Below are 24,846 nucleotides of genomic sequence, written 5' to 3'. Positions count from 1 at the left end.
ATGGGAGCAATCTCCATTGGAAGCTCTTTCCCTGTACTGAGCACATGATCATTGTACACTGTTCTCACAACACTGATGATCTGCTTAAGGCTAGAACAGAATGCAGACACTTCTGTCTGCCCCTGTGATCAGGAAGGACTGTGCCAATCATAATTGGGGACTGTGGAAAGTGCATGAAGCATTTAAAATTTTAAATGGGAGCCACAAGGGCGGGAGGAACCTTGGTGTGTGGGGCTTTGATTTCCCCCCTTGTCCTGCGTTCCTAATGAACACTCTTTTGGAGCTGCTGTTCTGCCCGGAGGTAAAATCTTCCACTGATGCCAATATGAGCTTCCGTCTTATGCTAACTAGCAGCTTGGGGGAGGTATTTTTGTCAGGTTCATAGCCTAGAGGGAAAGAATTAAATCTCTCTCCCAATGTGCCATAGTCCTAGTCCTGCTTGCCCTACCTCATGTGACTGATGTTTAAAGTTTGGCAAAGAATCACGCACCACCAAATGACATAGTCATGAAACTTTGCCAGCACAGTGGGTCGTTGAATTTCACTGTGTCTAATTGTGGGCTGTGTTAAATACTGTTATTGCAGAAAGCTGCATAAACTTCACCTATCTGGCTTAGAAGCATTACTCCAGTTTCTGCCTTCTACGATACGATATCTTTATTGTCATTGTCCCATACAGAACAATGAAATTGGACATCTCCACAAAACATTCAAAAACCCCTAAAAACTCTGAAACCCCATTTCAAAATACAATACACTCTAGAGACTCCTTATGCTATGTTTAGAACCAGAATTGCATTTGCGTAGAAACTGTTTCTCAGGCGGCTAGTCCTGGTCTTTATAACCCTATACCTTCTTCCAGAAGGCAGAAGCTGAAAGAGATCATTTCCGGGGTGCGTACTATCCTGTGCTATCTCTGCAGCTTTCTTATGGCACCTGACAGCATAGATTTGATCTAAGGCAGGAAGAGTGCACCCAGTTATTCTCTCTGCAGTCTTTATAACCCTGGACAGCATTGTTTTTCCCCTGGCCGTGCAGTTCCCAAACCACACAAACAGATCATAAGTTAATACACTCTCCATAGTACAATGGTAAAATGCCATCAACAAGTCCTTTGAGAGATTGTTTTTTTCCGGAGGATTCTCAGAAAATATAACCTCTGCTGTGCTCTCTACAAGGGCTCCCACAAAGTTGGCTGGCTTTGGACTACTGGAATCAGTGCAGAGCCTTAGTGTCTCTTTCAGTAACTTGGTGCTTTCCAACATTTTGGAGCACAAGCCCTCTCAGCCCCATGCAGCAGCCCTCCAAAAGATGTGGAGGGCACCAGGTTGGCAAAAGCTGCCTTAGTGATTCAGTCTGGAGCATAGAGGTATTGAGACAGGCATCTCTAGAGTTTTCTCTAAATGGCTTTTCCACCATTGAATTTCCACCATGCCCTGTGTACTAGGCCAACAAAAACAAACATAAATCAAAAGTGATTGTAGTCTCATGACGACAAACACTTTGCTAGTTCTTAGCAATAAGACTCCTGGTAAAAGACTCTACAAAATCACAAAAAAATGAATGTTCTGTCAGCAGGAGGAAAGGAGCATCCAGAAACCAAAGCCAAATGTGTGCATGAGAGATGCGAAGAAATCACATACCCCCGACTTCTACCTTTAAAGGCGATTGTTCAGTTTTGGTTGTTATTGGGGATTTGAGGTAGATTGATTTTACTTCATGGGTTAATTGCTAACGACATCCTTGTTTCTCCCCAAGACAGGAAACGGCTGGATCACAAGGGTGTCTTTTGAGTGTGCAGTGAGAGGGAATACGTCGTGAAAGGGGGCCTGTTACCATAATTAATGAATTGATGTGTTTTCCACATGTACGTGCTCTGTGGCTACAATCCAACAGATTTAAGTGTGTTTAACTCCATTTAAAATCATGGCTTTATGTGCACACCTACAGCCTGTAGTTACCGATTTCCACATCAGCATCTGATGTCTATTTTGTCCTGCTGTGGGTTCTTCAATTTCATCCAAAAAGTTTAGACAAAATACCATTTCACTTGCGGAACTGCAGACACTCATATCTTTGTCTTTGAGGTCAGGCATTAAAAGAAACTGTGCCACCCAGCTCTGCTTATTCCTGCCTATAGTATGCTTTCCCAATCAAATGGGCCTTGCTTCACAGAAATGTTCAGGATGTGGGTGGCGAAATTTCAAAGCTGGTGAGTTACGACCAAGAAGACATCTCTATGGGCTGCCCCAAAGAAATGTCATTATCCTGCACCTTAACCTAGAAATGTTCATCACTCTCAGTGCTGATTGGCTTCATTATTTTGTTGTGTTTGTTCTATTGAAGCCAAAGGCTTCTGGATGACTTATGCACTATTGATTTTAATGGGAATTGTGTGTTATAAAGGCTGCAATTCTATGCTAGGGATGAAGCTCATTTGAACCCAGTGAGGCTTATTTTGCAGTGCACACACATCTTCACTCTGGCATTTAACACTTGAAATGCACATTCTTCTGATCCACCTTATTTCTGTGATTTTGTTTTGAGCTGTTGTTTTTGTTAAAATTTCTATACAGTACCGCCCTTTGAGGATCACAGGGTGGTTTACAGAATAAACACTCATACATAATATAAGAGCAAAGAAAACAATACCCTCTCACAGTTTAAAAGGCTATATATTATTTAATGAGCCAAAGGCCTGGGAGAAGAGTAATGTTTTACTATATTTGTATATATGCTGTAAGCCGCCCAGCATGGGTGAGGTATAAATACTACTACTGCTACTACTACTAAATGTTTTCGCATGGCACCTACAGATATGCAATGAAGGCACCAGGCAAACCTTCCTGGGGAGAGCAGGGAGCCACTGCAGAAAAGGTCTGTTCTCATGCTGCCAGCCTCCAAACCTCTTGTGGAGGAGGCACATGATGAAGGGCCTCAGATGATGGTTGATGCTGTCAGTGCTTTGGAGTCACAAGACTCTGTTTACATTCCACACGTTCCAGAGACAGTCCAGGCTGTTGGAAGTCTCACGGGAGAAGGGAGAGGGATGTGACGTTAGTGATTTCCTGTTCCTTTGTTTCAGTTGCTCTCTGCTTTCATAGAGAGAGGATGTCTTTTCTGTCTGCGTAGCTTAGAAATAAAACTCTTTGCAATGTAGCCATAAATCTCATCACTTCTGCATGCTGCTGGAAACTCTGCTTAATGGGAACGTCCTGAGGCCTCATCAAAGGCTCAGGTCGTTAATTATCGTTGGGAGGCGATTCTGAAGGACTCGGCCGGAGGAAGATGAGCTTTATCAGCTTGGCCGAGCGGAGATGCCGACAGATTTCAGGGTCTGGTCAGTTCTTAATACAGTGGTACCTCTGGTTACGTACTTAATTCGTTCCAGAGGTCCGTTCTTAACCTGAAACTGTTCTTAACCTGAAGCACCACTTTAGCTAATGTGGCCTCCCACTGCTGCCGCGCGGCAGCCGCACGATTTCTGTTCTCATCCTGAGGCAAAGTTCTTAATCCGAGGTACTATTTCTGGGTTAGTGGAGTTACAGATAGGTAGCCGTGTTGGTCTGCCATAGTCAAAACAAAAAATTTTTTCCTTCCAGTAGCACCTTAAAGACCAACTAAGTTAGTTCTTGGTATGAGCTTTCGTGTGCATGCACACTTCTTCAGATACACTGAAACAGAAGTTTCCAGACCCTTCTATATAGTGAGAAGGTGGGGAGGGGTATTACTCAGAAGGGTGGTGGAAATGGGTGATTGGCAGATAGCTGTGATGAGCCTGTTGACGACTCTTAACGACTGCAATAGGTCTTACAGGAAAAAGCAAGGGGTGAGAAGGTGAAAAATGGCTTTGTCATGTATAATGAGATAAGAATCCAAGGTCTTTGTTCAGACCAGGACTCTCCATGGTTTTAAGTTTGGTAATAAGTTGCAATTCAGCAGCTTCTCTTTCCAGTCTATTTCTGAAATTCCTTTGTAGTAAAACAAAGGGTTAGTGGGTTAGTGGAGTCTGTAACCTGAAGCGTATGTAACCTGAAGCGTATGTAACCCGAGGTACCACTGTATTGTGTTTTAATTGTTGTAACCCACCCTGGGACCTTAGAGTGAAGGGCAGGTTAATTCATAATATTTAGCATTGTGTTGTAACTTACTTTCTCTGGCTCCGGTTACAATATGTATAAAATGTACTTGGCTTTCTAAGTCTTGAAAAATAGGAAAGGAGAAGCTTCAGTCTATCTCAGATACCCTGTGGTTAAGACAGGTAATGGAGGTCCTTCTCCAAGTAGAAGTTCAAAATGGCTTGTGCAGGTCAGGATCGAGCAGCTAGGAGGTATCTGACTGCTAAGAAAAGCACACTGGCCTCTTTTTCTTTTTTGCACAGTGTGTATATCTACCCCCCTATTAGCCTAGATTGGACAGATCTCTTCATTTTTACTACCCTCTCGTATTCCGTTTGCAGAGTGTGCCAATGCAACTATACTAAGGCATCAGTCAAATAATTGACTGATAGAGCAGTTCTGTGCTTAACAGGGAAAAAGAAAGTTGGGTGACCCTGCAGCACTTTTCCATCTCGAACATCAACCCAGAGGGTGAACGAAATAACCTTCCCACTTGCCACAGTGCAATGAATCATTTAAGTATAGCTGTGGGAACAATACTGCCTAGATTTCCACTTAAACAGCTCAGAATTGCTCCCACTGCTGTGGAGTGTCAGGCTCGCTTTTCAAGAGGACTGTTGTAATGGAAACAAAAGAAGAATTAGGTATTCCTTAGGCTCCCTCCTTTTTAAAATCTGGAACATGGAAAGGAAGCAAAGGGGGATACCTGTAGAATCCTATTGGAAAGAGTTCATTGGATAATACACAGCTGTCTCCTTTTTACACTGCTTTCCAAGTTGTGTTCCCTGTGCTGCAGATCTGGGATGATACATAAATGAAATCATTTGTCCTCAACCTCCATTTTGAGAAAAACAACTGCCCAGGAGCTTGAAATGATATACAGCATGTGTCATCTGTGGGATCAATTGCATGCCCAGGCTTGGGAATTTTAGGTGACAATATTAAATTATTGTTGCACAGGAATGTTCATTTGAGATTTATAGTGTGTGACGAATGTTTGCTGGAGAACAGTTTCAGGATTATTATTTACAGCAGGAGTATGACGTTAAGTGGACTTTATTCTCTTCTCCAGGCCTACATAGATTCATTTCTCCTGAATTCTTGCCATGTGGTTTGAAGCCAGCTTAATCACCCAACTGGGAGTCCTGCCTCATGTCCCAAAACCCTTGAGAAAATTTGATTCAATGTTTTCTCTGCATGTGTGTTTGTGTGTGCCTGTGAAAACAGCAGGGGAAGTACTGTGGCCAAAGATGTTACCGTATCAATATGTCATTGCTTTTATATATATATATTCCTTGTCAACACGGTTTCATACTAAAATGTCTGCCTGTCCTACTTTTCCATCTCTGTGACACATCTGTGTGAGAACCTGTAAAGAAGATGCTCCGTAATTCATACTCCCTATTTTGTATTTATGAAAGGCTCTTGTGAGATTTGGAGCTAGCAAACAGATAAGCACTTTCGGGCAGAAAGCAAAAATCCAAACCAAACCAGTGTGATTCATAGCCAGGTGAACTGAATGTCGGTCAGAACCATTATTTCTTCAAAACAGTTGAATGGCACTGATGTGAATTGTCTGCAGAATGTCAAAAAATGTGAGGATAAATCAGGATACATGACACTGGCATTTACATGGGGTTGAGCAGGTATAGTACTATTGGATGGGAAACACTGAATGTGGACAGCCATAAGCTCTCAATACTGGAGATGACAGGTGTAATATATTTGGGGATCTTTCAAAATATATTGGAAGGAGCTAAGCAAGATACAGTGGTTTTAATTAGGATTCCTGCATTCCTTCCCTTGCTCCCTAGAATTGTTAAGACTTCCAGTACACCCCACTAATGACTTTCACAAACTTTGGATGATATCCAATGTTTGTCAGAGTCCCATTAAAATCCCATTAAAATCATGGGCAGTGGGATTATTGTGCTGGTTTTCCTGGTTATAATGCTTGTACTTCTGCCCAAATTTCTAATTCTCCTTTTATGCTGTATTATGCATTGCATTATAGAATTGTAGTTTTTTGGTTGACACACTAAATTTCATTCACACCAGTGGGTGTAGTGTGACACAGCAACAGACGTCATTGGAGATGTCGCCCCTCCCCTTTATTTGCATGTGCACGTCTCTTCCTTGTGAAAATGGTAGGAAAGAATTGCCTGTCAGCATATGCCCCAAATTAGGCTAATAGGATTTCAAATGGATTTTTTTTCTGGAAAGAATTAATATGGAAATGTTCACTAAACTTCCACTACATTCTGCTAGATTTCCAGAAGTGGCTTTTACGTCATGTTAAAGATCACATAAAATGTGAGAATTATCGGGAAAGGAAATACTGTATTGGGAAAAGAGCATGACCAATCAGCAAGGCCGGGATTTGTTAGCAAGCAAAAGAGCCTTCCACAACGAAAGAGTGAGTGAAATAGGCTCAAAGGGGTGGAGATTTAGATCCGTTTGATTTGTTCAAAGGAGAGAAATCCTCGCCTTTCTCAATTATCAAAGAACAGTATGAGTGCATTCCACAAAATATCCAACTTCATGAAACGATTTGATAAACGATGTGCCCAATATATATAATTGCAGCTTCCGCAGTAATTTTTATTAAACATAGTTTGTTGTCATCCAAGCAAAATAACTTTAGCGGCATCTAATAAAACAACACCAAATGCAAACAACTGCTATTTTTCAAAACCCTAGAAGTCACACTGACATGTCATCAAAGCTTAAATTCTACAAGAATGTGTTTGGCTCAAATCTGAGCATACTAAAAGGCTCCATGTTAAAAATAGCATTTGCTGTGAACTTGTTTAACTAATTTGCAAAGGTGGCTGGATTAAGTCAGGCCAGTTCTAGGTGTCCTTTTTTCTGATAGGAGACATAAGCATATTGGTTCACGATAGGAAATGGGGAGTAGTGATGTACCAGTCTGGTATGCAGATCTGGCCTGTCTCTAAAGGCCGTTACAAAAATAGAAAGATGTCTTTCATTCCCATTTAAATGAGTTTAATTGTGTTGCATTTGGTTAAGGAAAATCAGCTGTAGGGCGTATTCCGATGTCTCCGGAACCACTGAGCCTCTTGGGCTTGCTGGTTGGAAGGTCGGTGGTTCAAATCCGTGTGATGGGGTGAGCTCCCATTGCACTGTCCCAGGCTTTGCCAAACTAGCAGTTTGGCAAGTAGATAAATAGGTACCGCTGCGAAGGGAAGGTAAGCGGCATTTCTGTGCACTCTGGCTTCCGTCACGGTGACCTGTTGCGCCAGAAGCAGTTTAGTCATGCTGGCCACATGACCCGGAAAGCTGTCTGTGGACAAATGCCAGCTCCCCTAGGCCTGAAAAGCAAGATGAGCACAACACCCCATAGTCGCCTTTGACTGGACTTAACTGGACTTTACCTATTTGTCACACTATCTATATTGTATAATTACAGTGTGACTGCTGCCTTGCTACAAACAGTGGACTTCCTTCGCTTCCTTGATTTCCTTTAGATGAGGTTCAGTTCTATCAATCTAGTTCAGTTTTATCAATCTAGTCCAGCTCACACGGTTGTTGTAAGACCTCAGTGCTCTTCTGAACTACATGGAGAAAGACAAGAATACAGATACATTGCTTTTATTTATTTCTTCTTTGGGTCATTAGCAGTTCTCAAACATCAGGAGCAATTGCAGTGTTGACAGATCTTTTTTTTTAAGCAGAAATTGCTTTTGGATGCACTCTTACATATGTCATATCATTTGCAGTTAAATTGCATTTAAATAGCAAATATTCCCTGGTGTTTGACAGAGTCTGGACTATGGTTGTACATTAAGTTCACATTTGGCAACACAACAGTGGTGAATTCATATGGGCAGGTTTAGATCAGTGTATAGTTCAAGATTCTGAAATCTCACATTGCCTTGCATTATCAAAGCATGTCGTTTATTGCAGTCTGGGAAAAGTCTTTCTCAAAGAATTCATATCCAACTCCTTCTCTCCAAAACATGTTCCACGAGTCACTATCTGCATAAGTTAAATCCTCAATGTCCATTTTAGAGCAGACATTTTTCATTCACTTATTAACTGTCACAATAGTTTGGAAAGCCAGTTAGCAGTAATGGTGTATTTGGCAGCTTGAGTCAGTTGCATAATCAGTTTTCCTTCCATTGTCCTATGGCTCTAAAAGAATGAGGAGCAAAGATTTCAAAGTTCCTACTTCTTCTTGTTAAATAAATCTTATTACCATTTGCAAGTTGCTTATCTATTCAAAATAGTTCTAGGTGAAAAAATAGGTGAGTTGTCTTATGCATCTGTCAGGGCCTTTGCACCCCTTTGTTCACACTGCAGTTTTGAAATTCTTAAAATACAAGAAAGGCCCTGCTGGATCAGACCACAGGCTCATATAGTCCAGCATTTTGTTTTTTACAGTGGCCAGGCAGATGCCTCTAGGAAAATGCACAAGCAGGATTTGATGGCTGCAGCTGGTGTGACATATTGCCTATAAACCTGAAGGTGGTGTGTAGCTATCATCATTGATAGACTTCTCTACCGTGAATTGTCCAGTCCTCTCTCATATAACATAACCAGGTAATCCAGTGGCCATTACCACAATATATCAAGAACGAAGTATAAAACATCAAAACTAAGCTTCACAACTCACAACTGTCTGCTGCTGAAGAAAAGAGCAGACTCCATTATGATCTGTTCTGTAAATATTGGTTAATAAATCCTTAGGATGCTCACATTCATGCTTCCAATCGTTACTGCTATCTCTGCTGATTAATAGAGTGTGCTCAGGATCAGCCGACCTGTGTCGCTGGGAGCACTGGGATGAAGATTGATGGCCATCCCGGTGGAGCGCAACACTGGAGGATGCCCAGAGAGGTTTGTCTCATACCGGGGGCTGTGGGCGTATTCAGGCCAGGGCGTATTCAGACACACGGGTCACATAACTCCATACCTTTCAACATTTCTCCAATGAAAACAGGGACACCCTAAGAAAAAGTGGTATATTCCTGGATCAAATCAGAAACCAGGATGGCTTCTGTAAATCTGGGAGTGTCTCTGGAAAATAGGAACACTTGGAAGATCTGCATGGTGAGATGTGAGCTACTACACAAGTGCTGAGTGGTGAATCTGTATAGTGACATAATTTATATGATTGTTTTTCCATCTGTCTCCAGTGAAGCTTGCTTCGCAAGCACCTAACCCACATTTGGAAAGTGTGCGGTTGTTTTGGTTTCCCACAATTTGGGGGTCTGGTGATGCACCACTTTGCCATGGGATTAACGCTCACCACTTGGCTGTGAGTCCTTTACTTCTGAGTTGGCACAGATGTATATGAAATGGATACAAGCCTGGGAAAAATGTACAGAGGGCAGTTTCTTGTCATAAAAAAAAGAGTTTAATGGTGGGAAATTGGGGGGGGGAGTGGTGGGGAGAGATATGGAAGAAACAGGACAAAGTGAATTTCTTTATTCGAAGGAAAAGCCCTGCATGAAGTGGGAGAGTGGGGGTCATGCTCATGACCCCTGTGGCCTCTGTCTTGCTCCCAGCAGACCAGTCCCACAACCCCTCATCTTGTGGAAGCTGAACTTCTGCAGCAGGGAGGCAGCTTCATTCATGGGCACCATGATGGATCACGGAAAAATAAATAAATATCAAGTCGGTCAACGAGGGGAAAGCAGCATGGCAGAAAAGGAGAAAACAAATAGCATTTGCAGGGCACATGGGCAGCAGATGGGAACCATTAAAAGGTAGTCATAAACTAAGAGTAAAGCATGAAAATATTTAAAGTATTTTTCTTGGCCGAAAGAGGGCACTATATGTTATACCTATTAGCTGTGATGAAAAGTGTTATATAACCCAGGAAGTAAGTGAATTTGGCTCAAATGATCCCAGTCCAATAAAGTAAAGGAAGAAGAGAAGCTTGACTTCTTTGATTATCCCAACTCTTCCACCCCCAGTTCCACATTCCTCTTGAATCCTGAACATGCAGAGATGAGCAAGTGCACCGTTTGCCCTTTGGCTCTCGCTCATGAAAGTCCTTTGTGGCAGGAACTCTTTTGGCCTGAGCCTATTACTGTCCATCATGTTGCCCCTTTTCTTTTTTTGGAATGACATTGTGCTCAGTGATTATTACTCATAATAAAACAGTTATGCAATTGTGCTCAGGGATCAGAAACACTGCCAATTGTGGGAGCTTACAGCCCTTTAAAACAATGCCAATCACTTGCTTTTCAATTGGACCTACCAGACTGTCAGATGTAGTAACTGCACAGCAAATGGTTATAACAGGGTAGAAGTAATGAATCTTTGTCATGGCAGTCACAAACACCCATGTCTTTCTGCTGCAGTTTTTACAAGTCTCCTTAAGTAGTCAGAGGCTGCCATGCTGCCAAAAAACCCCCCAAACCTCACATATTCTGCATGGAATGAAAAAAAAATGCACGTATGAAGTTTGAGAGCTCTGCATTCCCCTTGGAAAGCTTCAAGCAAGCAGGGGGCATCTTTGGCTGCACTCCTCAAGGTTCAATAAGAAACAATAACAGGAACTCCTATGAGGTGTCTGCTGTACTCAATGGAAGGGAAGCAGTGAGCCAAAGTGTCAGGATTAGACCTCTGGTTGATTTGTTGTTGTTGTTGACAGTGAAGAGGCTTCTAGAACTGTGGGCTATGTGTTTCCGTTCCGTCACATTTTTCTAGGAAAAGGCAGAAGTCGATGAACATTCCCCAGTAGCATCTGTGCATACTTTTAAAGAGGTTTTATAGGTTTCTTAGAGTTTTATTAATGATACGTGGAAGAAAATTGAGTGCTTTATTATTGTGGTGAATTATTGTTATGGGTGGAAAATCAAGGAGACACACGCACAGAAAGAAGCCCCTAGCACACACTGTTTTCCATTCAAGATCCAGCTTTGGCTAATGGAAAAAGAGTGATTAGTATAGAGTTTACTTATTTTATTTATTAAATTTCTACACTGCCCTTCATCTGAGGATCACAGGGCAATTTGCAACAGAAAAACGCAAAAATACATAACAAACAGAAACAACACGCCCACTATTATCTATTTATTTATTATTTCACAAGATCAAATAGAAACTCCCAAACACAGCCCTTATGGGTTACTTACGATAGGAATAACATTTTCTTCAAGGTTAATTGGTATAAAATCCACAAATAAGAAATGTGATAAGAAAGGTGTATGATTGGAATGTTTAAGAAAACCATTTGAAAAAAAAAAGATTTTGCATAGTACAGTGGTACCTCGGGTTACATACGCTTCAGGTTACACACTCCGCTAACCTAGAAATAGTGCTTCAGGTTAAGAACTTTGCTTCAGGATAAGAACAGAAATCAGGCTCTGGCGCCGCGGCAGCAGCAGGAGGCCCCATTAGCTAAAGTGGTGTTTCAGGTTAAGAACAGTTTCAGGTTAAGTACGGACCTCCGGAACAAATTAAGTACTTAACCCGAGGTACCACTGTATACATTTGTTAAAGTGCCTGGTGCTTAATGAGCCTGAGATAAAATGAGTTTCAGCTGCATTGCTACAGCCTAGTTTTTGTCATTTGGCTTTGCCATGCTCTTCAGATGCGGAGTCCACAGTGGCTTCCTACTCTGCTTGAGGAACTGCTTCTAGTGGGGATTGCCCACATCTGTAATGTTAATGGTCCACCCAGTGGAGACAGATTTGATCTCATGCATTGCAAAAAGGACAGTTTGATTGGGCATGTTCTGCCGGGTGGTCTTGAGGTAGTGGGTCCTTATCCATATGTAAGAGAGCAACCCAGATGGCAGAAACTAGAAAGGTTTATGTTAATCCATGATAATCTCTGCCATCCCATAGTGTAGTGGGATGGGGAGAGAAGGGCTGCTGAATCACTCCTTTGGTGCAGCTGAGAGACCAGCAATGTTTGGTTCCTCTCCTCCTCAAACTGTTTCCATCTAAGCTGGTCATTTGAAGAACCTGTAACAAAAGAAATAGTACTTAGGAATTAATATCTGAGTTTGCACATTTCCTTGCTTTTCCCAATTTGTTTTCCTTCTGTGTAGATCTTACTAGATTATTAGCCCAAGGCTGCCATGTTTTTATTGATCCACAAGCTACTCTGGTAGCCTTTTTTGACTGAAGATTGGGGTAAAATACCTTAAGTAAAAGACTGACAAACGAACAAGAAATCAGTTCTAAAGAGGTACATTTAATTATTTAAAACATTCATATACTGTTGTTTCCTCAATACAGTGGTACCTCAGGTTAAGTACTTAATTTGTTCCAGAGGTCCGTACTTAACTTGAAACTGTTCTTAACCTGAAGCACCACTTTAGCTAATGGGGCCTCCTGCTGCCACTGCGCTGCCGGAGCACGATTACTGTTCTTATCCTGAAGCAAAGTTCATAACCTGAAGCACTATTTCTGGGTTAGCGGAGTCTGTAACCTGAAGCGTATGTAACCTAAAGTGTATGTAACCTGAGGTACCACTGTATATTTCTAAAAATGGAATCATCATCATCATCAAAACAAAAGGATGCTGGCACCATCCATCCCAAGCATTTGTATAACCATGTTGTAAAGGATACGTGTATGTATGTATGCAAACTAATATCTGATTCCCTGTTGGAATGATTTGTTAATAATATTTTAGTGTTATGTTTTTACTGATGCTTATTGCATCGTGTTTATATGTTCATTGTACATTGACCTGAGCTCCTTTGGAGGCAGCACCACTTATAAATCCCCCCAGATAAATAAAATAACTATATATCTATCTATATGTATGTATGTATGTATGTATGTATGTGCGCATGTGTGCATATTCTATCCCTTTGTGCCATAAACACTTACCACAAAATGAACTGAAGTCAATGAGAGAGGAATGGAAATGTGTTTAGGCCATAACCATAACATTCAAGTCTTTTGATGCCTGGCCAGAGCCCACTGCAAGTTTTAATTTAATCCATTCTTTGTGAAAAAAACACAAAACACTTCCATGGAAACTAAGTAGGATGTTACAAACAGACTGGTGATGACTTCAGGTGGGGAACAAAACACCACAGACTCCTAGGGCACAATCCACCCTAGAGGTAGGCACCATTAACTGTGGTGTTATGTGCACTTGGCTCTTGGTTGCATTGTGGCCTAAGTTATTGTTGTTGTTTTTATTAAATAGCAACACTAGAGAAAAAACAATAAGTAAAATAAAAGATCCGAAGGGAGAATTGTCTGCGAAGAAATGATTTTCTGTTTTCCGTGTGTTGAGCATTCGTTACTGTTGCATAGGAATAGGTATTGTTTTTAGTGAACAATGCCTGAAGGTTGAGGCAAAAGATAAGATCATCCTTTCTCCTCATTTTGTTCTTGGATAAAAGATTTTCTTCTGCCTGCTTTCTTCTCTCCACAGCCTAGTTAATGTAATAAATAGCCAACACATGGCTGTCCACAACTTTGTTTTTGTAACAAGTAAAATGAAAAAGATAGTATCTTGCATGCTTGAATTAGTGGGCACTAATGCTTGACAGCTAACATAGCTGAGAGGCATCTAGGAAGATTCCTTTATTGTCTACGTTTATGGAAAGTAAAAATTAAAAAAACAGTGGCTGTATGATTTTTTTATTTTTTGGCAGTTTGTGGTCTGACAAAGTGTGTTCTCCCTCATGGAGAGCACAGGTTGCGGGCGGGGCTGACAAGACACCTCACTGTTACTAGGCAAATGGTTTGGCCATCCTGTAAGCAGGGACGGGCTGTTACTGGGGAAATTTAGATGTTGCCAATTAGTGATTGACAGCGTTGCACGCTGCAACGGACGTCCTCTTTCGCTGCATGCTTCAGATCACCCGCCCTCCCTTCCCTAATGTTAGGCTGTTTGCTTGACCTTGCTATTGCCTGTCATGGGGTCGTCTGCTTTGGGGCAGGGGCCCGGTAGGAATTTTGCCATTTGGCTGATTAGTGTGTTCCACTTGGTTTTCGCCTACCGCGTAGCAAATCGTCACAACTTGTAAGGTTTGCGGTTAGGCATTGGTCTGGAATTGGTTGCTGGGGGGTATCCTTGGCAAGGGGCTAGGGCCATGCAAGCCCCTGGGAGCATGCTGGGGAGAGGTGAGGCATGGTTCCCAGTCCCGTCTCTCTCCCCAGGTGACTTACCCTTCCTGACTTCGCGGGGGGTGCGAATGTCAGAGCTGTCCCCATGCGGGGGCAGTTATTGCTACCAATGCCTAAGCAACCACTCACATTGCTGTATTTGAATAAAGTTGTGGCCAAAATTATGCCAAAAACCTTAAACAAAAATTAAGTGTCAATTGTGTTTTTCTTGGGGGGGTGTCTTGGGGACCTCGATGCGCAATGACTCTTGCTTTTAAATTCCATGACTTAAAAGCACCAAATTCCATTTTGGGGTAATTTGATGCTTGAAAATATCCATTCCTACTTGATAAGTATAGTCTGCTTCCCTTTCCTACCCAATTTACACTGATGGCTAAAAGTTTCCCATTTATTTTACACACAAGAGCAGGGGTAAACAACAGCTTGCAAGATCTACCAATCTGATTCTGGCGCAAAAGACAAATGCTTAGAATGGAAAGCTTCTTATGAAAGAAGAACTGAGAGACAAAACATGCTGTCACCAATTTCACATGACATATCCACAGCTGAGCTACACCATTTCAGCCCCCACATGGAGGGGTACTGAATGTTTAAATGTTTTCCTAAGTTTTAAACTTAGAATCATAGAATCATAGAATCATAGAGTTGGAAGAGACCACAAAGGTTAGGCTATTCAGTTTGCATAAAATAATCTAATTTTTTTTCATATCATCCTTTAAAATCATTATCGTTACGTCTTCTATCACCTTTTCAGCTATTTGTATTCTAAAAATCAATTAAAAAATCAAACTAGTCTGCATACTATTCCTGTCTCATTACATATGCTAATCATCTGCATACTATCCCTTTCTTTTTCCTGTAAGACCAATTGCAGTCATTAACAGTCGTCAACAGGTTTACCACACCTATCAGCTAATCACCCATTCCCACCACCCTTCTGAGTAATACCCCTCCCCACCCTCTCACTATTTATAAGGGTCTGGTGACTTCTGTTTCAGTGTATCTGAAGAAGTGTGCATGCATACGAAAGCTTATACCAAGAACAAACTATGTTACTATTTCTAAATTACAGAGTTGTTCGGCTTTCTCCCCAAGATTATTTCAGTGCTGATGAAATGGTTGGAATTGTCTAATCTGCAGAGCTACATTCTTATATTTTGGCATTTTGGTTCTGAGGAGAATATGGATGGTAATGATTTCTGAGCATTGGGTTTAGGGGAACCGTTTTATTGAATTTCACTCCTGCTTACGGGTCAACTCCAGACAACCTTTGCTTACTATTATGTGGCATTTTGATTGGCTTGACAAATATATTGCCCTCCCATGGATTCTGGGATTTTTCTTATGGACCAACATGGCTGCCTTTTGCTTTTTGTACAAATTACAGTGCAACATAACACTTTCCTCTGGTTAGTCATTCCCACAATTTTGGTTAAACATATGGCTGATGGCTGTCTGAGAAGGCCCAGTGCAGACTTGCCCCAACTCTCACATGACATAAAAGTGCAGGAAGCGTTGATTTAATTGCAGTGTTGTGTGGAACTTAAAACTGGATAGAGCCAACAGCATGTCAAAAACAGCCCCAAGATGTTTTTGCTGCTATTTGAAAGCCAGAAATAAAACGGAAATGAGGGGCACATTGTGCAACCATTTATGTAAAATATTGTCTCGTGCTATGCATTGAAGGTCTGACATCTCTTGAGGAGAGGCTGGAAAATCAGTTAGATTGGCTTGTTTATAGTGGTTATGTGATATAAACTGTAATACCATTCATGGAGACCGCAAAAATATTGCACTTAGGATGTTAAAACTGGGTTTCTCTTGTGGTTATAAAGATGGCATGTTTTTCTGCTCAAGTCAAGGTGAAGTGGCTTTGGTGATCTCATCGAGTTCCCAGTACACATTTATCTATATTATAAAAACCCCTCACTATGTAGTTTTTGGAATCTTTTTGAAAACCACTTTTAAACAGAAGCCCAGTAGTCAGATAGAGGTAAAGAAAAGCTAGAATTAAGCTGGTCCAATTACAGCCATGTATGCAAAGTGTACTGTGCTGACTATATGACAGAAACCTATATTTTTACTCTGCTGCCTATGAAATCCTGTTCTATGTGACATTAATTGCTTAAACTGCTATAAATCAATGTTGTGCTACTGACTTCTTAAAAAAAGAACTTCAAGAACTAGGTTGGGTGGGAAATTGGCTCAGTGTTGTGTCTAGTAATATAATGCAAAGGAAACTATTATAACTGAAATAACATAAAATAACTAAAATAAATAATCCATTTAAGGTAATTTATGTATCTAGGGCATGGTCTTGGACTTCATTTGTCCCTGGGAGCCAGCCATTAATTTCTGTGGGATTAGGATCAATGTGTGTGAGGAAAAAATTCCTTTAAAATCCAACAGGCATAGAAAGGAAATGCCTTTGTGTCAGTGTGTAGGGAAAGAAGACTTATCTGCCCCAGATTCCTTAAAGAAGGGTGTTGGTAAAATCCATAAAACAGAATAATTTTTAACCAAAAGTGTTGAGGGGTTTCAGGTCTTGTTCCAACTAAACCATCTTGATCTTTTCCATACATCCCTTATGGCCCTTCATCTCCCCAGTATGAATCACATGTCACATTCAGGCCCATCCTTCATGTATTCTACACTTATTTTACTATCTCCCTGCAGCAAAGTAACTGCACTAGTATACTTTATCTCTGGGATTAACAATGTCACCATTGACAAAACTGGGAAGTTAGGAGTTGGACTCATAAATCAATAGAGTTAGGTGAGCATTCTAAAGCTTCCCTCGATTAACTCAGAAACTACCTGTCTACCTAAAAATTGAGGGGAGAAATTTGGATAAATTTCCAAACCACCCTGAGGTCTTTGTGGGGAAAGGTCCCTAAGATCCCTCAGTATGCCCAAAAGATCTCCCATCAACTTCCCTTCACATGCTTCTTCTTCTTCTTCTTCTTCTTCTTCTTCTTCTTCTTCTTCTTCTTCTTCTTCTTCTTCTTCCTCCTCCTCCTCCTCCTCCTCCTCCTCCTCCTCCTCCTCGGATTGCTTTGTAAGTTTTGTTTTTTAAAAAAGGACTTAGCCTTCTCACTGGAAACAGCAGTAATTTTTTTCCCTTTTTTTTTTTAAAAAAAAAATTTATTAAGCTCTTTTTCGAAAAGAAGAAAGAAAAAAGAAAAGAAAAAGAAAACAAACAAAAAATAACATAAAACATAAGTACAAACCCAGCAACATATCAACAGAAACATGTAAACGTATAAACATACAGCAACAAAGAAAAAACAAAAACACATACACCCATTCCCTCCATCACGGTTTGAGCTTTACTCCCACATTATCTTCCTACGGTATCTTTTTATCACCTTTATCTACACCTCTCAGACTTTATATAACGCCTACTGTAATTTTAATGTTTCCTAAGTTTGTTTCTATATATGTAATAAATTTGCTCCAATCATTAATAAATTTTACGTTTTTTTGATGCCTGATCTTCTGTGTCATCCTTGCTAGCTCTATATACTCAAATAACTTAGATTGCCATTCTCTGATGGTTGGAATATTGGGGGTTTTCCAGTTTTGCGCTAGCAGTATCCTGGCGGCTACCGTTGCGTATTGGAACATAGTTTGGTCTTCCTTCCTAATCTCCTTCCCGACCATTCCTAAAAGGAAGGCTTCAGGTTTTTTAGGGAAAGTGTATTTCAATTTTTTTTTTAATTCATCATAAATAAGTCCCCAAAACCTTTTCACTTCTTCACAAGCCCACCACATATGATGGAAGTCACCCTCTTTTGACTTACACTTCCAGCAAGTTTTATCCCCCGTCTTGTACATTTTTTCTAGTTTCACAGGGGTGAGGTACCACCTGTACATCATTTTTTGTAAGTTTTCTCGGAGGTCAACACATGCTGTGAACTTCATGTCCTTGTTCCAGAGTTTCACCCACCTGTCATAATCTAGGTTGTATCCGAGGTCTATGGCCCATTTAATCATGACCTCCTTTACCTCCTCGTCCTTAGTGTCCCAGTCTAATAGTTGGTTATACATTTTAGATAGAAGTTTGGAATTTCCTTCTATTATTTCCACCTGGAATCTAGACTTTTTCTCACTCATCCCTATTTTTTTGTGCTCATTCCACAAAGAATTAATTTGGTAAAATTGCAACCAGTTCATTAATTTATCTTTCAGTTCTTCATAGGGTCTGAGCTTCCACCCTTTGTCTGATTTTACCAGTAGTTCCTCATAAGTCCATCTCTGACCTTCCATATTAGATTTTTTAATTATCAAGATGTCAGGAAACAGCAGTATCAATCCAATTCAGAGTTTACTTTGCTTAAGTCCATTGAAATAAACAGGTTTAATGTGTTTAACTCTATTTTTAATTGTTAGCAGGTTCTAGGCCTGGTCCTCCCTGAGCTTAACTCACAGTCAACTCTGGTTTCTTACTAGTGTCCAGCTATCAGTGCTCCACTTTGTTTAATTACATTGGCACCCTTCATATTGTAGCATGATCATGGTTGGCAACCGTGCTATGGGTGTCTCAGCAACTTTGCAAAGCCAAATGTAGGTCTGACTGGCTGCTTTGTGGAAGATGTAGCTTGGAATGCCAACAGAAGATTACTCTGTTTTGAGAACAAATGTGCATTCTCTAGGCCTGTTCCCAGAGTAGCAACATTCATATGGTGGCAGACTTGATGGGCTAAGCAAGCCGCACTATCCCATGTCTAGGACAGAGGTCTAGAAATGATCTATCAAACTATTTCTGGACAACTAGGAATAGCCAACCTCAGTCATGTACCTTTCTTCATAAGTCATGAGTGGGGCTCTGGAATGGGCCATAGCTCAGTGGTAGGGAACACCATTATATGCTTTGTTTGCCAAAAAGTCCCAGGTTCAATCCTTGTCATTTCCAGTTAAAAGGGTCAGGGTGCAGTTGATGTAGCATATATCGGTCTGAGATCCCAGAGAAGCACATTTTCACTCAGTGAAGGGCAGCTTCCTATGTTCCACGTTACAATCTGGTAAATGTATGTGTGTATGTAATGGCATATCTTCTAAGAGTTAAGAAGTGTGCCCTGTCTAAAAAGACCAAATCAAGTTTAACCATATAGCTAAAAAGACTCTGTGAGGCTTAGCATTGGCAAGAACAAAATTAAGGATTCGCTAACCTTATGTATTCATGACACAGCTATAGCCAGCTACACCGCTGTGTATACTTTCTGCACAAATAAAAAACTATGAACTGATTTATCCTCTGACCTTAAAGCCCTTAAAATCTCTAATCAAATCTTATAACCTTATGCTTTCCTCTGTTTTGCTCAAACTCTCGTCTCTCCCCTGAATATTTCATATAAGAACTGCAATGTTCATTTTTAGAGGCATTAAGTTGAATTGTTAAACTCTTCAAGGAAAATGTCTTTTTTACAATCTATGTACCTATAAAAGTATTCACTGGGGAGAGAAAGACAAATAATCACTGACAGGGTTCTAAATTATAGTCAAAAAGCAGTGACACTCGAGTAGAAATAATAAAAAAGGCACCTTCCTAAATATTGCAACTTCTGCAAGCATGTGTGCATATGGTTAGCTGCTGTTGGGTATGCTCATAGTCCCCCTGCCTAATAAGGTAAATGTCATAATGAAATGCTGGAAAGGTTATTTTCTTAGGCACGTGACACTAACCGCGTCCTCAATCTCTCATCAATCATTAATGTACTGCAGATCCAAGAAGAAAAGGGATGTTCTCATAGGCCCTGAAGGAAAATGTTATGTCACTTTTAAAAGAGCCTTTATCTCCGCGGCTGTCAAGTGCCTTCCAAGATTCCCCCAAATCCAAAGCTGTAAAGACAACCATCAGCCACAAACGGTGTTTCTTTTTATCTGCTGGGAGAACAATCAAACATTTGCCTAAATTTATTCAAGGCTGCAGTGACTGTGTTTACTCACATTGTTTTAGCCTTGTGTGTGTGGTTAAATGGTACTCTGTTGCTTCTGGAAACAAGGCAAAGGCACTTCGCTGTGTAGCAATCATAACAATAATATGGGGTTTGCCGCTTAAAGTAAAGGTAAAGGTACCCCTGCCCGTACGGGCCAGTCTTGACAGACTCTAGGGTTGTGCGCTCATCTCACTCTAGAGGCCGGGGGCCAGCGCTGTCCGCAGACACTTCTGGGTCATGTGGCCAGCGTGACGAAGCTACTCTGGCGAGCCAGAGCCGCACACGAAAACGCCGTTTACCTTTCCGCTAGTAAGCGGTCCCTATTTATCTACTTGCACCCGGGGGTGCTTTCGAACTGCTAGGTTGGCAGGCGCTGGGACCGAGCAACGGGAGCGCACCCCGCCACGGGGATTCGAACCGCCGACCATGCGATTGGCAAATCCTAGGCGCTGAGGTTTTACCCACAGCGCCACCCGCATTCCGGTTTGCTGCTTACTGGGTATTAAAATCTATTTTTCTTAGTGGATTTAGGTAAAAGTGGCAGAGACTGGCCTCCATTTTTCTCTAGGACAAAGAAGTGTGTATCAATAGTCACCTTAAAGCAGAAAACTAAAATTCACAACTGGATCTGCAGAACTGAATGTCCAGAGACTGGAGATTGCCCCTCAATGGGGAAAGGCTGTAAAGGGATAAAGGTTGGCGCAAGTTCATGTCTGGACCAAAAAATGATGGCAGAGACCAATGACTCTGGCTGAATACTTCAGCAAATATAAATATCGTCTAGATAAGCTGTGCTGGCTGGGGCTGATGGGTGTTCTAGTCCAGAACATCTGGAGGGCACCAGGTTGGCAAAATGGACGACTGTGGCCTGGATTCAGTTAACCTGGCATGGCAGGAGAAGCCAGCAGAATGGAGAAGAAGGGGGATTGTTCTTTCCGGCAAGCAAAAATGCAATTAATATAGTTTCCATAGGCAGGATTTTGGTTCCACCTCTCCTTTAGCAAAACAAAGATGCAAACCATATGATCAGACTGATGAATCACTAAATGACTAATCAGGAAATATTTCCTTTGACATATTATTAATTGCCAATTGATTTGCAGCTGCTCAAAACAATTTAAATCAGATGCTAGCAGACTCAAATAGCTGTGATAATTCCTAAGCTGCCCTAGAAAATGTAGCTTTTCAACACCATATTCATAGCCTCTAACATTTCACAGGGACATGCTTGTAACACCCCTTTCATCATACCAAGGATTAGTGATGGAGTCACCTCTCCTGTTGCACATTGTGGGGCCCTCACCTACCTGTTGAATTTTCTTATTTTGCAATAGTCTGTTCTCTACAGATTTAAAAGTCAGTAGATTACTGTTCCTGGATTTAAAGAAATACTAGGGGAGCAGTTAAAATACATTCTGCTAAAGTGCAGAATGACAGGTTTGTATGGTGCCTTAATGTCGATGAACATGCCTTTATTATTTATCTATTATTTTTATTTATACTGTGCTCTTCAAGACTTTAAAGCAGTAGGGCATGTTGAATTTTTCAGCTTTCAAATTCCAAAAATGAGGGCTGCTAAAAAGTTGTAAAATGACTTGGGAATTTGCAAGAGAATTTGGCTAAATTAATATAGTTTTGCTTGGTAAGTAAAATGTGTGTAAAATTGCATAGAAATCATTAAAAATGACTGCCAAATATTGTTTTTATTTATTTTTTATTTAGTATTACCTGACATTTTCAGAAGGCAAAATTAAAATCCTTTGGTTTTCTGAAAGCAGTTTATGTGCTTCTTCATCAAATGTAGATTTACCAAGCTAAATGTTGCCCAATCACAAAAATAATAGCAGATTTGGTCTCCCCGCCTCTATATTTTTAAGACCCCCTCACTGAAGAATTTTGCAAAAATCAAGTTTCACCTTGTAAAATGACGAGTCCTACTAAAGCAGTGCACAGTGCAGGATCCTATAAAATACAGTACTCAGTGAAATACAGCAATAGCAGGGGCATCCACACACATAACCCCCTTATTCCAGTGGCTGAGTGACGAATGTGTGTATGGGCAGTGGGACAAAGGGTGGTATTCCCACTAACAAACCTAGCGAAAAGCCCCGAAATGTGGTGTTCCAAGTGTGGGTCATGGTTCAGCCAACCCAGGATCTGCTGGATCCTGAGCTGGTCTCACAGCTATCCCTGGTGGCATTGGGCTTGATCCAGAACCAGCTGCTATGCTAGCCTGGATGTGGTACAAGGGCTTACCCCATTTGTCCTGCTCCTGCAGTGGTTGCTGTGAGTGTCTGGGCTGCAAATGCTCTGATGGCTCCATTACTCGGCAAAGCCCTATGGGCAGGCTAGGATTGCAGTCTTAAATTTCTAAAACCACCCCTAAAACTCAGGGCTCCCATCAGCTGCGCTTGGCAGGCGAATCCTGCCCGTTGTTTTTCTCTTTGCCTCTGTGTATTGAATCACTAGTGCTGCTTTTTGTCGCTTCCTGCATTAAATATGCACTGCAGCCATTTGTACAGCTGTTGTTGTTGTTCTTAAAAAAGAAATCAGCAGCAGAACTTCATTGAGCAACATATTTTATCTTTTGTATTCATTTAAAAATATTTTCAGGCTGCCTTTCTGAGTGCAACTCTGTCAACATATTTCAACTATCTGCACCGCCTCTGTGACCTGTTTACATGAACTCGTGAGCACTTACTTGGAACCCAAATGTGGCTTTTAAAAATATACTTCTTGTTGTAACCAGTTCAGCATAGGAGATGCCACTTTGACTCGAGCCCTTTTCAGATGTTATCCAAACACATGGAGGGAGGAAATAGTGTGGGAGGGGTGGAATAAAAAAAAAAGAAAAGAAAATGGGTGACCATATCCATTTTGAAGAAGAGAAGAAGAGTTTGGATTTGATATCCCGCCTTTCAGTCCCCTTCAGGAGTCTCAAAGCGGCTAACATTCTCCTTTCCCTTCCTCCCCCACAACAAACACTCTGTGAGGTGAGTGGGGCTGAGAGACTTCAAAGAAGTGTGACTGGCCCAAGGTCACCCAGCAGCTGCATGTGGAGGAGCGGAGACGCGAACCCGGTTCCCCAGATTACGAGACTACCGCTCTTAACCACTACACCACACTGGCTCTCGACCACTTTGGGCTGTGGTCCTGCTTGCTGTTGGAGTTGGTCTTACTTATAGTTGGTATGTGACCACTGGCAGATTACACCCAAGGAGATGCAGCTCCTGAGAGAAAAATGGCAGACTCAGGATTGTTCCCTGAAATGATTTTAATTCATCTGCCATTGAGCCTGCAGAATTTGAGAGCCGTAAAAGTAAACTCAACCCACCAGCCTATCAGGGACTTGATCCTCCTCCTAGGACTGCAAAATAGAGGCGAGGGGTTCTCAAACAAGTAGCAGACCATCTTACTAGTGATTGTAGTTAAGCTTGGTGGTTTGCTGGGCTGCCTTATGAATTAAAAGTAATAAGAAATTTCAGTTCAGAGGATGCTCTGGGGCTTTTTCAGATTAATATGTTGGCTCTCTGCTAGATGCAGGATGAGATCATTTATATATGCTATTTTTTTGGAAGCATGCCTTTTGTGTCTTTAAATGTCATTGGGTTGCATCTTTGTGGTATTAATGATGGAAAAAATATATCACATTTCTAAAGACTTTCCCACTCTTAATACGTTGCAAAACCTTAAATATGGCGTTAATGTCACAGTGCAGTAGCTATTCCACGACTAAGCATGTTTTCCATACGCTATTCATTATAAACTTAATAAATGCCCCCTCTTCTAAGCCCATGTGTGTGGTCCATGTCTAGGGACTGTTCTCTTTTGTTACGTTGTCTTTATTTTTTAAACCAAAACAGAGTTTATTCAAGAAAGCTGTTTCAGAAAAGTCAAACTACAAGTCTACAAAAAATGCATGATCTGAAATTTTGTCTGTTTCATAATTTTTGCCATTGCACCGCCTATAAACTTAGCTCATTATCCTGGCAAACCTAAACTTGCTTAGGCCCCACTGATTTCAAAAAATTATGCCTATGCCATTAAGTACAGCCACCACGGGCTGTTGGATTTTGAGAATCCTTAGCCTTAGATGATCTGAGATACTTCTCTATGCCAAAAATAATCCAAGTTGAACCAGTATGCTTTCCAAAGCACTGAAGTGGGGTTTGAACCAAATCTGTCTTCCTATACAGTGGTACCTTGGGTTACATACGCTTCAGGTTACATATACACACTCCGCTAACCCAGAATAGTACCTCGGGTTAAGAACTTTGCTTCAGGATGAGAACAGAAATCGTGCTCTGGTGGCGCGGCAGCAGCAGGAGGCCCCATTAGCTAAAGTGGTGCTTCAGGGTAAGAACAGTTTCAGGTTAAGAACAGACCTCCGGAACGAATTAAGTACTTAACCAGAGGTACCACTGGACTTAACCCGAGGTACCACTGTAAATACTTCTCCATCCAGGGAGAGGTAATTACATGGAGCAATGCCCTGTTACAATGTCCTATATAATAGCACATTTGAGACATCAAATGCCTGGGGGAGCTGCAATTGCTTGACATCTCCCATGAATGTTAATAACGGGGTAAGGTAGACACACTTCGCCAGGGAAAGCATCCCATAAATGGGGAGCTGCTATTGAGAAAGCCCTATGGCACTGACCTGCAGCAGGATCTTTTTAGTAATAGCTCTTTTTTGTACTAACATTTAGGAGG

Source organism: Podarcis cretensis, assembly GCF_951804945.1.
Source record: "Podarcis cretensis genome assembly, chromosome: 3".
In the NCBI taxonomy this organism is placed as follows: domain Eukaryota; kingdom Metazoa; phylum Chordata; class Lepidosauria; order Squamata; family Lacertidae; genus Podarcis; species Podarcis cretensis.
This window is presented reverse-complemented; position numbering follows the sequence as displayed.